The sequence below is a fragment of the Ziziphus jujuba genome, chromosome 4 (genome assembly GCF_031755915.1).
Source record: "Ziziphus jujuba cultivar Dongzao chromosome 4, ASM3175591v1".
NCBI lineage: Eukaryota > Viridiplantae > Streptophyta > Magnoliopsida > Rosales > Rhamnaceae > Ziziphus > Ziziphus jujuba.
The window spans coordinates 11,898,690-11,913,893 of NC_083382.1; positions in this window are offsets into that span (position 1 = coordinate 11,898,690).

The following is a 15,204-nucleotide window of genomic DNA, read 5'->3' on the forward strand; positions in this document are numbered from 1 at the left end:
ATTTAAATATTCGAAGACAACCAAAATAGAGAAATTGTTCTGTAAATTAATTAATCTGCAAGGTCAGGGCAAAGAGTTTGGAAAACAAAAAAAAAAATGGCCACGTTCAAAGCTAATGTGACAGTACTGATTCTTGTTGCATTCTTTGTGTTGTCAATAGGTGCGTATCATCTTGGCATATCAATTTAATGAATGGATGTTTTGGTTTTAGTTTTAATATTTTGCTTTTTGTTAATTAATTTTTATGGATTTTGATAATATCCTTTATTTTCACATATTTTTGTTTTTCTTTTTGGTTATTTAACAGAATACAACAAAGTGGACGCTGCAGTGTGTTGCACTGAGAATGAGAAATTTGGAATTTGTATACCAGGAAATGATGATGCCAGATGTGACGCATTCTGCAAACCAGACTGTAGAGGAGGTGAATGTAAACTAAGAGGCCGCCGTCACAGATGTCACTGCTATTGCTGATCTCTTATGCATACTCTCTCACTGAATGATTTTATAATCCAATAAATTATATAAACATAAATAAAGCAAGCTGAACGACGCTGTTCTGTAATTGGACTAGTTTTCTAATAAGATAATCATGCAAGGCTGTTGTTTGTGGCCAATTAAACAATTATTTCATCCAATAATAGTATTCAAGTTTTTTTTTTTTTTTTTAATATTCCACCGTACTTTGCTTGGCTTTTATTTTCATGTTTGATAGCATTGATTGATAGTGTATTATTTTCATTCATGCATGTATTTTAATAAGAAAATCAAATAATTTGTAAATATTTGACCTATAAAAGCCTAATAAATATATTTTTCTAACAAATCCTTTAGGGAAGTCCCCCACACCAACAGGTTATTATATGTCATTTTTTTACATCATGTTAAATTTCATCTAAACCAAGCAACGGTGCAGATTACAGGGATACCGTATTAGGAATACCGTAGGAGGATCCTCTTTATTTGTACGAAGAGAAATTTTGATGCAGGAGACAGTCATATAAACCATATAAGGGGAAACATTTACTTTTTCCATTTCAAGATAATAGGGAAATTTGGCAGCATGTAAGTTGGCCTTTTAAACCCAACTGTTGTTGAATTTTCCAGATCCTAATTCTGAGTTAGCAACCCATTCTCAAGATTTGGAAGAATTTGGAGCTGGCTATATATCACTATTACATCAGTTAGTTGGAAACCTAAACTATAAATGCTTAATATGGGTTTACGCTCTTTAGCTATATTAAGTCTTGGTACGGGAACCCTTAGCCAATACCTCACCCCGTCCTTGAAAATAATACATTCCATGGTTTGCATACCTTGTTCACTTACAACAAGGCTTACCTTTTTGGATCTTTCAGAAAACAATTTTCAGGGTCAAATCCCTTCTTTTCTTGAAAAGAATCAACTCAAAGGTGAAATTCAATCCTAGTTTGAAAACTTCACACTTTTAGCTCACTCAATTCTTCGAACAAACAAATTGCATTGTCTCGTGGCATCTTTCCTCGGTAGACTAACGAGCTTCACTTTTTTGGACCTTTCAAGTAACAGTTTCAATGTTCAAATCCCCTATTTTCTTCAAAACCTCAACCATTTCACTGACTTAGATCTTGATAGCAATAAGTTTACTGGTCACATTACTTCTTGCCTTGGAAACCTAACACAATTTACTTACCTTGACATTGAAAATAATAAATTGCGTGGTTCCGTTTCTTACACATTTACAAGAATGATGAACCTTGAACATTTTTACTCTGATGATGATAAATTCAGTGGAATACTGAATTTGGACATGATATTAGGCTTGAAAAATCTAAATGCACTATCATTTTCACTGACGAGTTAACGGTTCTTATTCAAACTTCAAAAATAAGTGAAACTTTTCCAAGGTTCCAAATGTTTGGCTTGATTCATGCAACAATGGTAGTGTTCATTCCTTCTAAAGCCAAATAATGAGCCTCCACACTTGAGAACACGATAAAACCATCAAAAAGAGGCTAATCTATCCATGAAAACTTTATTCAATGGCTAGGATTAGTTATTGGAGTCCACTCATTAAAAACTTGGACAGGGTTACGCCAAATATGGTGCTTAGGTTCCAAAGAAACTGATTTAGGGAATCAAATGCTTGGAAAATTGATTATTTGAATGCATTTATTCATGTTTTCATTATTGTTTCAATGTTGGATTTTAACATGAAATTTAATGTATTTTATTGTAACAGTCCAAACCGCCCGCATGCGATATTATCCTTTTTGAGCCTGAAGAATCCTCTTACAACCCAGCCCTCAAAGTCTATAATTTTTCTATACATCAAACAATGCACAATTACTTTGTTAGTGTTTTTACGCTTTTGTTCCTCTTGCTAATATATGTTCCTAAACAAGCTTTTTCTTTTATGCAAACGAGGTCGTGACCATGAGAGGTCTGCTGTTGTTGCAATTTAAAGAAAGCTTTGTCAATGGAAACTGTGTTCCTGGTGATTCTTTTTCATATCCTAAGCTTTCAACCTGGAAAATTACTGAATGTAAGAGCACTAACATAGACTAATAAAAAATATATTTACTTCTACAAAAAATGAAACAATATGAAATCATATTATATATATCTTGAACTATGAAAAGTAAAAATGCAAATATATTGAGCTAATGAAAACCTTGCAAAATCAACAATGAATATATGGAAAGTTTCAATCAAAATATAAGAAATAGAAGAAGAAGAAGAAGAAATTGTGTGGAAAATTTGGAAAAACAAGGAATAGATGCGTTTTAATTATGTTCTACAAGGAAGGTTATATTAGTAGATTTATAATTGAAGAAACTTAAATATCTTTATTTTCAAAAGTAGGTTATATTTCATTAAAGACCTAAATTATGAGCCATTGGTTCAAGTTTCCCAAGTACATTTACATATATATATATATATATATGGCATATATCTATTCTAATAGTAACAAATTATTATTAACTTAGTATTCTAAATATTGAAAATGTTAGTTGATTTGTTAGATAATTGCAACGATTCATCAACGATTGGTTTTCCTTATTTAGCTTTGAATAATTTAAAAAAGGTACCACTTATATCTTCAACTTTTTTTTTATTTATTTACTTCCTCTTATTATGCATATATTACTAAAATTAGTGACCTGCTTCGTTTTATTCCTTTCTAGTTTCCAACCTTGTCTCCTATCTCTTTTTCTATAAATTCATTTAAACAGTCGAAGACAACCAAAATAGAGAAATTGTTCTGTAAATTAATTAATCTGCAAGGTCAGAGCAAAGAGTTTGGAAAAAAAAAAAAAATGGCCACGTCCAAATCTAATGTCACAGTACTGATTCTTGTTGCATTCCTTGTGTTGTCAATAGGTGCGTATCATCTTGGCATATCAATTTAATGAATGGATGTTTTGGTTTTAGTTTTAATATTTTGCTTTTTGTTAATCAATTTTTATGGAATTTGATAATATCCTTTTTTTTAACATATTTTTGTTTTTCATTTTGGTTATTTAACAGAATACAACAAAGTGGACGCTGCAGTGTGTTGCACTGAGAATGAGAAATTTGGAATTTGTATACCAGGAAATGATGATGGCAGATGTGACGCATTTTGCAAACCAGACTGTAGAGGAGGTGAATGTAAACTAAGAGGCGGCCGTCACAGATGTCACTGCTATTGCTGATCTCTTCTGCATACTCTCTCACTGAATGATTTTATAATCAAATAAATTATATAAACATAAATAAAGCAAGCTGAACGACGTTGTTCTGTAATATGACTGGTTTTCTAGTAATATAATCTTGCAAGGCTGTTGTTTGTGGCCAATTAAACAATTATTTCTTCTAGTAAATATATTTTTCTAACAAATCCTTCAGGGAAGTACCCCACGCCAACAGGTTATTATATGTCATTTTTTTACATCATCTTAAATTTCATCTAAACCAATCAATGGTGCAGATTACAGGGGTACCATATTAGGAATACCGTAGGAGGATCTGAAGAGAAATTTTGACGCAGGAGACAGTCATATAAACCATATAAAGGGAAACATTTACATTTTCCATTTCAAGATTATTGGGAAATTCGGCAGCATGTAAGTTGCCCTTTTAAACCCAACTGTTGTAGAATTTTCCAGATCCTAATTCTGAGTTAGCAACCCATTCCCAAGAATTGGCAGAGTTTGGAGCTGGCTATATATCACTATTACATCAGTTAGTTGGAAACCTAAACTATAAATGCTTAATATGGGTTTACGCTCTTTAGCTATATTAAGTCTTTGTACGGGAAACCTTAGTCAATAACTCACCCCGTCCTTGAAAAAAATACATTCCATGGTTGCGTACCTTGTTCGCTTACAACACTGAGGCTTACCTTGAGGGTCAAATCCCTTCTTTTCTTCAGAACTTAACCGAGCTTACTCTTTTATTGCTTCAAAAGAATCAACTCAAAGATGAAATTCCATCTTGGTTTGAAAACTTCACTCTTTTAACCCACTCAATTCTTCGAACAAACAAATTGCATTGTCTTGTGGCATCTTTCCTTGGTAGACTAACGAGCTTCACGTTTTTGGACCTTTCAAGTAACAGTTTCAATGTTCAAACCCCCTGTTTTCTTCAAAACATCACCCATTTCACTGACTTAGATCTTGATAGCAATAAGTTTACTGGTCAGATTACTTCTCGCCTTGGAAACCTAACAAAATTTACTTACCTTGACGTTGAAAATAATAAATTGCGTGGTTCCATTTCTTATTCATTTACAAGAATGACAAACCTTGAACATCTTTACGCCGATGACAATAAATTGAGTGGAATGTTGAATTTTGACGTGATATTAGGCTTGAAAAATCTAAATGCACTATCATTTTAATTGACAAGTTATCGGATCTTATTCAAACTTGAAAAATAAATGCAACTTTTCCAAGGTTCCAAATGTTTGGCTTGATTCATGCAACAATGGTAGTGTTCATTCCTTCTAAAGCCTAATAATGAGCCTCCACACTTGAGAACACGATAAAACCATCAAAAAGAGGCTAATCTATCCATGAAAACTTTATTCAATGGCTAGGATTAGTTCTTGGAGTCCACTCATTAAAAACTTGGACAGGGTCGCGCCAACTATGGTGCTTAGTTGCCAAAGAAACTGATTTGGGGAATCAAATGCTTGGAAAATCAGAGCTGGAGGTGAAGGGCGGGCTGAATTGGTGAGGGGCACACTGAAATGGTGAGAGATGCGCGAAATTTGGTTCTTCAGCACCTTGACTGCTGCCTGGCCTCTTTGAAAACTCCCTAAAGCGAATTTAGGCTTCTCCACAATGCTTCAAGCTTCAATAAAACCTTGAATTTGTAACGTTCCTCCTAATAGCATAAAAAATCATCCAGTTTGCAACAAAATCCAATTTTGAAGCGTTCCTACAAAGTGCACACAAAATTCATCAAAATAACTTGAAAGCTTGAGTTCTCACCACTAATTAAGCCTTAAAAAGATACCAATAAGTGAGTAAATCCTCAGTTATCAAGAAGCAATTGCATGCTAGATGTAACAAAGTTCTAAAAACTTAACTTATATTTTCCTTTTTAATTAGCAAATATGTAACACCACATCCCAAAGTACATTGGAATTTTTCTTCATGTTGACCAAGATTGGTTGGGCTTGACCACCATTGACCGAGAAAGGATAAATTTATTTTTTTATCTGGATATACTTTTGAATTGACCGAGGCACCATTGCAACATACGCATTGTTCTAAATTCATAGACTAGTAGTACATTGAAAACGGAGCTACGGTTTGAAACATATGAGCAAAACAAGATGCGGTCCAAACTGTTCAAGGGTGATAGGCTTGACTTTTTCTTTTGATGAAATTTTGCTTTAACTCATGTGTGGTTGTAAAATACTCATCAAGATGAGTTCATAGACTAGTGGCACACCTAATTTGGACATTTGGTTAGAAAGTTGCAGAACTAACAAGTTTTTCTAAAACATCATTTAACATGCATTGTCCAATGAACTGTGCCACGTGTCACATTTCTGGGCCAACCTTTGAGTGCACAGTGGCACCCACGGGTATTTTGATTGGATGAGAAGGAGAGAGAAGGAGGGAGAGAAGGAGAAAGAGGAAAGAGAAAGCTGAAAGAGAAATAGGAGAGAGATGGAGGAACCAACCTTATGGCTTTCACCCTTTTCTGGCCACCTGACCATTACATGCATTTGATCACCACCACCCACCCATCATTTCCAGCCAACCACCCAAAACCCATGGCCAAATTGCCAGCGACGCGCTCAGATTGGGGCATTTTCCTATGACGGCCCATTTTCCTTCCACTCTCGATTTCTCCCAAACTAGCCACCCCTTTTTCAACACCATGGGTCCCATTGGCTTACCTATCCTCCAATCTACCTCCCCACCAAAAATCATGGCCATTGGCCACAGGATGCGCCACTGGAGGTGAGTTTCTCTTGCGGGCATGGCGGTTCACCGTGAAATCTCATTCCGACGAGTTCCCAACAATCCCACCTACCCTTTCCCACTAATTTGACCTCTTTGAATCCAAATCCAAGGTTGGTTTCCTTCAATTCTTGACGGATTGTGAGATTCGAGGACATTAAACCTGGAACCTTTTCGGCGAGATTTCGGCTACCACAGGTCTGATATTCAGGAGATAAGACTCAATTTGTGATCCTCGCTTCATAAGCTTCGTTTCAATATATTACTTGTGAGTTTTGGATACTGTTTGTGTTAGCTCCCCCAGGTACCCATATGTAAAATATCCGAATAAAATATTAATTTATTTGATCTTGTGTACTGTTGATATTTTAGGAGCATGTATGAGTCATGGGACCGATCCCATTAAGGATCTTGATTTATATGCATGTTCGAGGTGAGTGATCCATCTTCAAATTTATTTTTGGGTGTTAAGTTACATATATTTCGTGCTAATTAATAATTTGGATTTGGCATTTTATGTGTTGGACATTGGATAAAAATTATATTGAATTTGTGCTGCCTATTTGGGAGGAAATAAAAATATATGTTGCATAAGAATCATATCTTGATTTTTAAGATATTATGGTATAAGGTTTTTAATAATTTATTGTGAAGTTTAATGTTGAATTTATGATGCATAATAAATGTGTGTCAGGACCTGTCCAAAATTCCTCACCGGAACCCTAGACAAGCCCTGATCCCAGGAAAACCCTACCAAACCCTCCAATGGAAAATCCGGTAGAACCTTCCCTAAGGGTTGGACTTACCACAAATTTCCTGCACTGAAAACACACTTCTATACACGTCCTCTTATTCATCCCACATTACTACAATATAATTCCACAATTTGCAGCACTCCAAAAGAATAACAAGGAGTCAATGCAGTATTTAATAAAATGCGTCCAATACAGTATACAGAGCATTATACAAATAAATGTGGAATTAATACAATGACAGATAAGGAAGCAATACAAGATGACGAGGAAAAAGGGAAGAAAATGCTCCTTGGACTTTCGGCAATGAACTAAGACGTCGGGCTCGCCCTAGACGATCAACGTCTCCCAACTCGGACCTAGGGGAACGGAATTTAAAAATATGAGATGCTAATCATCTCAGTGAGTGACCCTATCTACTGAACACTTTTAATATTAATAATATAACAAATAAAGGAATTTAATTAATACCAACAATTAAATAAATAAATAAATAATAAACATCTGAAGGTAATAATTTCTCTCAAAACCCTCACTATTCACGCCATTGGAAATGTTCCCCTTTTAAAACATTTTCACAAAACCCCTTATTCGTATTTCCCGAAAACCAAGGAATCAATTAATTTAATAAACAATAGATAAATACCCCAAATATAAATAAAATGCAATAAAATATAATAAATAATTTTTGAACACTTTGGGGTTTGAAATTTCTATCTGAAAATTTATACTTGACGCACCACACCATCTACCAGTGATGCCCTCCGATACCCAGCGTCCCGAGCACCGACTGGCGGGGAGATTAAAGAGAGAAACTTGCATACGGCGCTTCGGCATCCCGACAGCGCCGCTGCTGAAACCGTCATCCAGGCCACGGAGGGGGCCGGCTGATGCGTAATATATAAGACTTGCCTGCCCTCGGTCCAATGGCAACTCACGGGAGACATAATAACGTACACCCTAATCCACATATACAACTAGAACACCAATACTGTATGAGTGCTTCTAAAACCAATTATTAAATTAATTATTACCGTACCAATTTTCCAAAAATCATCGTGGGAATTTTACAATTTTTCAAATTCACTATACCACATTTTCCTTTAACAGTTCCAGTACGAAACCACCGATAACAATATACAATTAATTTTTCTCGTATCACAAGGTCCATCAAATAATATTCCATGGGCATAATTATCAAATTTAAAACCACCAATTTAAACAAATATTTTCCTTAAAATATTTAAACCAATTATGCCCAAAAAAAAATATAAAATTCCAAACACAATTAATTAATGAAAATACTTTGCTCATGTGTAATAAATACAATTAAATCACAATAATAAAAATCGGGGATTTCTTAATAACCCAAAATTCCGTTTAGCACCAATAAACATATACGTACTTATAAAATAATATTTTTCCACAATTATAATTAAATTTCCACCACATGAGCATAATTCCAGATATCAAATTAACATAAAATAAATATAATTAATCAGCCCAAAATAGTTTTAAAGGTGGGTCACTCACCTGGAGCACGCAATTAACCTAAGATCCTACATGGCATCAATTCCACGACACACACGTGCTCCTAGAGCAACGATTCACACATAGTCAAATAAATTAATATTTTATTCGGGTAAATAATACCTGGTACCCGGGGGGGGGGGGGTTAAACACAAATATTAACCAAAATTGACCAGTAATATACCGAAATGAAGCTTATGGAATGAGGATCGCATTACCGGCCTCCAATGACCCCAATTCCGCCGGTGGTGGCAAGAATTTACCCGGGAAGTACCGGCCGAATTTCATCTCCTCATAACTCTCGAACCACTTCGAATTTAAACAATTGGAGGCCATATTTAAACTCAGAGGACCCAAAATAGGGGGAAAGGGGTGGAAGATCGGATTGGGTTGGGCAGAAACGGTGAGAATCGCCGGAGAAACTTAACCCGCCGCCGCCGACTTCACCGGCCCGATCTGGGCGCGTCCGGCGACGTCTGGCCGGGAAATTTGGAGGTCGGCATCATCGGAGAACAGGCTTCTTCCCTGGCCGGCGCGTGTAGCAAGGTGGTGGCCGGAATTAAAAAAAAAAACAGCAAGAATCTGAGAGGGAGAAAGGAAGGGAAAGGAAGGAGAAGGAGGAAGAAGAAGAAGAAAGAAGAAGGAAAAAGGCTCGGGGGGGGGGGGGGGGGTGGTGTTTTCCCACGTGGGGGAAAAGAAAAAAGAAATAAAAAGAAAATAAAATAAAATAATTAAATAATGTTATTATATATAAAATAACAATAATAAAATAATATGGTATTAAGCATGGTTGGCATGTGGCATCTCACCATGGTGACACATGGTCATATTTATTAAGTCACACGTGGCACATAGTTACACGTTTAAAAATAATATTAAAATAATACAGTATTTGAAAACATTTATAGGTCCATAACTTTCAAACCACATGTCCAAATCGGACATGTCGCTAGTCTACAGACTCTTATCGACGAGTACTTCACAACCATGCATGAGTCAAAGCTCAACTTTGCATGAATAAAAAGTCAACCCCGGCATCCCTTAGACAATTTGGATCTCAACTTGTTTTGCTCATATCTTTCAAACCGTAGCTCCTTTTTCAACGTGCTACTAGTCTACGAACGCGTGCCAACGTGTACTTCGTAATGGTACCTCAGTCAACCTAGAATTCCATTCGAGTCAAAAAGTCAACTTTTGACCCCTTTGGTCAACGGTCAACGGTCAACGATCAACCTCGGTCAAAGTGAGAAAATTTCCGTTGTACTTTGGGACGGGGTGTTACATGTGTGTATGATCTTAAGAATATATGAATTTTATGAGGTTTTAATATTATTTTTTATATAAATTGATTTTACGGATTTGAAGGAAAATATTCATTTAAATTTATTATGCATTGAAATAATTGTGGAATTTATTTTATGGTATTGGTGAATTGTGGAAATTTAATTATGCATGAATTTTACGTGGTTTTAATGATATTTTTTATTTAAATTGGATTTTAAGGATTTGAGAAAAATATTGTTTTAAATTGTTATGTTTCAAAAATATATTTATGCATTTAAACATTAAGGGCTTGACTTATTGCCATAGGAAATTTGGTATATTTGAAATTGATGGATTTACAATGATGGATTTTAAGTGATTGGATTTATGACGATGGTTTAAAGGTGATGTGGATTAATGGATTTGAAAATGGTATTTATGAGATTCGAGATTTGGAAAACATATGATTTTACCAATTCTTAGATGCATCATACAATACTCGTATGTTTTACTGTATTTGTGATATGTTGATAAGCGTGCAAGTTATACGCTCTCCCATGAGATGCTATGGACCTAAGGGCAGACAAGTTTGATATATTAGCCATAGTCAGCCCCTTCTATGGCCGGGATGGTAGCTATAAGCATTGGTGCTATTGCGGCGCCAAAGCAGCAGGATGCAAGTTTCTCTCTTTAACTTTCCCATCAGACGGTGCTTGGGATGCTGCGTACCCTCGGGTGTCACTGGTATATAGTTTGGTGCATCAAGTGGTTTTATCGATACGATTTCCAAAATAACAATATTTTAAAAGAGTATTTAAAATTAAAATGTATTTTATTATGTTTTTATCATTTATTCATATTAATGTTTTAAAAATACATTTTACCATATTTTATGATTTAAATTGATTTGTTGATTTAAAATGGCTTATTTCAAATAGACGTTGTAAACTGATTTAAATATTTCTTCTACTATTTAATTGACTTATTGTACTTACTGAAATTGATTATTTGAATGCATTTATTCATGTTTTCATTATTGTTTCAATGTTGGATTTTAACATGAAATTTAATGTATTTTATTGCCTATGCAAATTGAGGTATTTTAAACTAATTAAAATAATTCCTTATTATTTATTATTTCATTGATTTATATAGTAAATTTAATAAATTATATAATAAAAGGCATATATCTATACTAATAGTAACAAATTATTATTAACTTAATATTCTAAATATTGAAAATGTTAGTTGATTTGTTAGATAATTGCAACGATTCATCAACGATTGGTTTTCCTTATTTAGCTTTAAATAATTTAAAAAAGGTACCATGTCAAGACCCGTCCAAAATTCCTCACCGGAACCCTAGACAAGCCCTGATCCTAGAGAAATACCACCGAACCTTCCAACGGAAAATCCGGCATCACCTCCCCTAAGGGAAGGACTAACCAAAAATTTCCTGCACTGAAAACACACTTCTATAAACATCCATTTATTCCTCCCACGTTACTACAAGTTGATTCCACAAAAATTACAGCACCCCAAATGAATAACAGTAATCCAGTGCATAATTAATACATAAATGTCCAGGACAATATACAGAGCATTATGCCAATAAATATGAAATTAATACAATGACAGATAAAGAAGTAATACAAGATGGAGAGGAAAAAGGGAAGAAATGCTTCTTGGACTTTCGGCAATGAACTAAGACGTCGGATTCGCCCCGGACGATCAACGTCTCCCAACCTGGACGATCAACGCTTAAATTTAAAAACGTGAGATGTTAATCATCTCAGTGAGTGACCCTATCTACTGAACACTTTTAATATTAATAATATAACAAATAAAGGAATTTAATTAATACCAACAATTAAATAAATAATAAATAATAAACAATTGAAAGTAATAATTTCACTCAAAACTCTCACTATTCACTCCATTGGAAATGTTCCCCTTTTAAAACATTTTCACAAAACCCGATATTCGTATTTCCCAAAAACCAAGGGATCAATTAATTTCATAAACAATAGATAAATACCCCAAATATAAATAAAATGTAATAAATTATAATAAATAATTTTTGAACACTTTGGGGTTTGAAATTTCTATCCGAAAATTTATACTTGACGCACCACACCATATACCAGTGATGCCCTCCGATACCCAGCATCCTGAGCACCAACTGGCGAAGAGATTAAAGAGAGAAACTTGCATACGACACTTCGGCATCCCGAGAATACCACTGCTAAAACCGTCATCCCGGCCAAGGAGGGGGGGCAGCTATGTGCACTATATAAAACTTGCCTGCCCTCGGTCCAATGGCAACTCACGGGAGACATAATAACTTGCGTGCTAACCACATATACACCGGAACACCAATACTGTATGAGTGCGTCTAAAATAATTATTAAATTAATTATTACCGTACTGATTTTCCAAAAATTACCGTGGGAAATATACCAGTTTTCAATTTCACCATCCCACATTTTCCTTTAACATACCCGGTACGAAACCATCGATAACAATATAAAAATAATTTTTCTCGTAACACAAGGTCCAACAAATAATATTCCACGGGGCATAGTTATAAAATTTAAACCACCAATTTAACAAATATTTTCCTTAAAATATTTAAACCAATTATGCCCACAAAATAATATAAAAATCCAGACACAAATTAATTTATGAAAATACCTTGCTCATGTGTAATAAATACAATTAAATCACAATAATAATAATAGTCGGGAATTTCTTAATAACCCAAAATTCCGTTTAGCACCAAAAAACATATACATACTTATAAAATGATAATTTTCCACAATTACAATTAAATTGCACCACATGAACATAATTTCAAATATCAATTAAACACCAAATAAATATAATTAATTACCCCAAAATATTTTTAAAGGTGGGTCACTCACCTAGAGCACGCAATTAAACCGCGATCCACCATAGGATCGATTCCACAACGCACACGTGCTCCTAGAACACAATTCATACACAGTCAAATAAATTAATATTTTATTCGGGTAAATAATACCCGGTACCCGGGGGGTCTAACACAAACATTAACCAAAATTGACAAATTATATACCGAATTGAAGCTTGAGTGACGAGGATTAAGAATCCGGTCTTACTTCCCGGAGATCGGACCCGAGGCGGTCGGAATCTCGCCGAAAAGCTTTCGGCCTTTAAAGCCTCGATTCTCCTAAACCATCGTGAATTGGAGGAAAAGGACACCGGATTTAGATTCAGGGGGTCAGAATTAGTGGAGAGGGACCGGCGGTGCAACTGGGTACTCGCCAGAACAGTGATTTTTGGCGAGCCGCCGCGGTCACCGGCCACCGGCCACCGTCGCTGGCGGTGGCACGTCCGGTGGCCGATGGCCGAGATTTTTGGGGGTTTTGTAGATCGAGGGGAGAGGGTTCCAACGGGACTGGCAGTGAGGCAAACGGAGGCTGGACGGCGAAGAGATCTGGGTTTGAAGATTTTCGGCCCCTCGCCGGAAAATACTCCGATCCCGGCCCGTCGGAGGTCCGGTAGCCGTGCAATTTGGCGGGTAGGCCGGAATTCCCACGGGTGAGAGACCGGTCAGGCGCGTGTAGCTTGGGGTGGCCAGAAACTGGGCAAATCGGAGGTGGCCGGTGCTGGAGGGGAAAAATCGCCATCGCTGGAAAACGCTCCGATCCGGGCGAGTCGCCGGTCGGTTGGCCGTGAAATTTGGGTGGTCGGTCGGAAATGGAGAGGCGCTCCTGCCTGGCCGGCGCGTGTGGCCCTCCGGTGGCCAGACGGTGACCAACCGGTGGTGGCCAATTGTTTCTCTCTCTACCTCTCTCTCTCCTCTCTCTCCTTCTCTCCCCTTCCCCCCGTTTTGCCAAAATAAAAACCACCGTGGGTGACACTGTTCACCCACGTGGACTTCTCAGATATCGACACGTGGCATTTCACTGTTCATCGATTTAAAAAGATTAAAATATTACGGTAGTTGGAAAACTTCACACGTCCATAACTTTTTAATCAGATGTCCAATTTAAGCGTGCCGCTAGTCTATGAACTCGTATCGACGAGCACTTTACAACCATACAAAAGTCAAAGCAAAATTCTACAACCATAAAAGTCAACTCCCGGCAAGTTTTGGACAGTTTAGACCTCAACTTGTTTTGCTCATAACTTTCAAACCGTAGCATCGTTTTTGACGTGCTACTAGTCTATGAACTCGTGCCAACGTGTACTTTGTAACGGTACCACAGTCAACCTAGAATTCCATCCGAGTGAAAAAGTCAACTTTTGACCCCTTCGGTCAACGGTCAACAGTCAACGGACAACCTCGGACAAAGTTGGAAAATTTCCGTTATACTTTGGGACGGGGTGTTACATACCACTTATATCTTCAACTTTTTTTTTTATTTAGTTCCTCTTATTATGCATTTATTACTAAAATTAGTGACCTGCTTCGTTTTATTCCTTTCTAGTTTCCAATCTTGTCTCCTATCTCTTTTTCCATGAATTCATTTAAATATTCGAAGACAACCAACATAGAGATATTGTTCTTTAAATTAATTAATCTGCAAGGTCAGAGCAAAGAGTTTGGAAAAAAAAATGGCCACGTTCAAAGCTAATGTGACAGTACTGATTCTTGTTGCATTCTTTGTGTTGTCAATAAATGCGTATCATCCTGGCATATCAATTTAAGGAATGGATGTTTTTGTTTTAGTTTTAGTATTTTGCTTTTTGTTAATTAATTTTTATGGATTTTGATAATATCCTTTATTTTAACATATTTTTGTTTTTCTTTTTGTTTATTTAACAGAATACAACAAAGTGGATGCTGCAGTGTGTCGCACTGAGAATGAGAAATTTGGCATTTGTATACAAGGAAATGATGATGGCAGATGTGACACATTCTGCAAATGAGACTGTAGAAGAGGTGAATGTAAACTAAGAGGCGGCCGTCACAGATGTCACTGCTATTGCTGATCTCTTCTGCATGCTCTCTCACTTAATGATTTTATAATTAAACAATTATTTCTTCCAATATTAATATTAAGTTTTTTTTTTTTAAATATTCCACCGTATGTTGCTTGGCTTTTATTTTCACGTTTGATAGCATTGATTGATAGTGTATTATTTTCATTCATGGATGTATTCTAATAAGAAAATCAAATAATTTGTAAATATTTGACCTATAAGAGCCTAATAAATATATTTTTCTA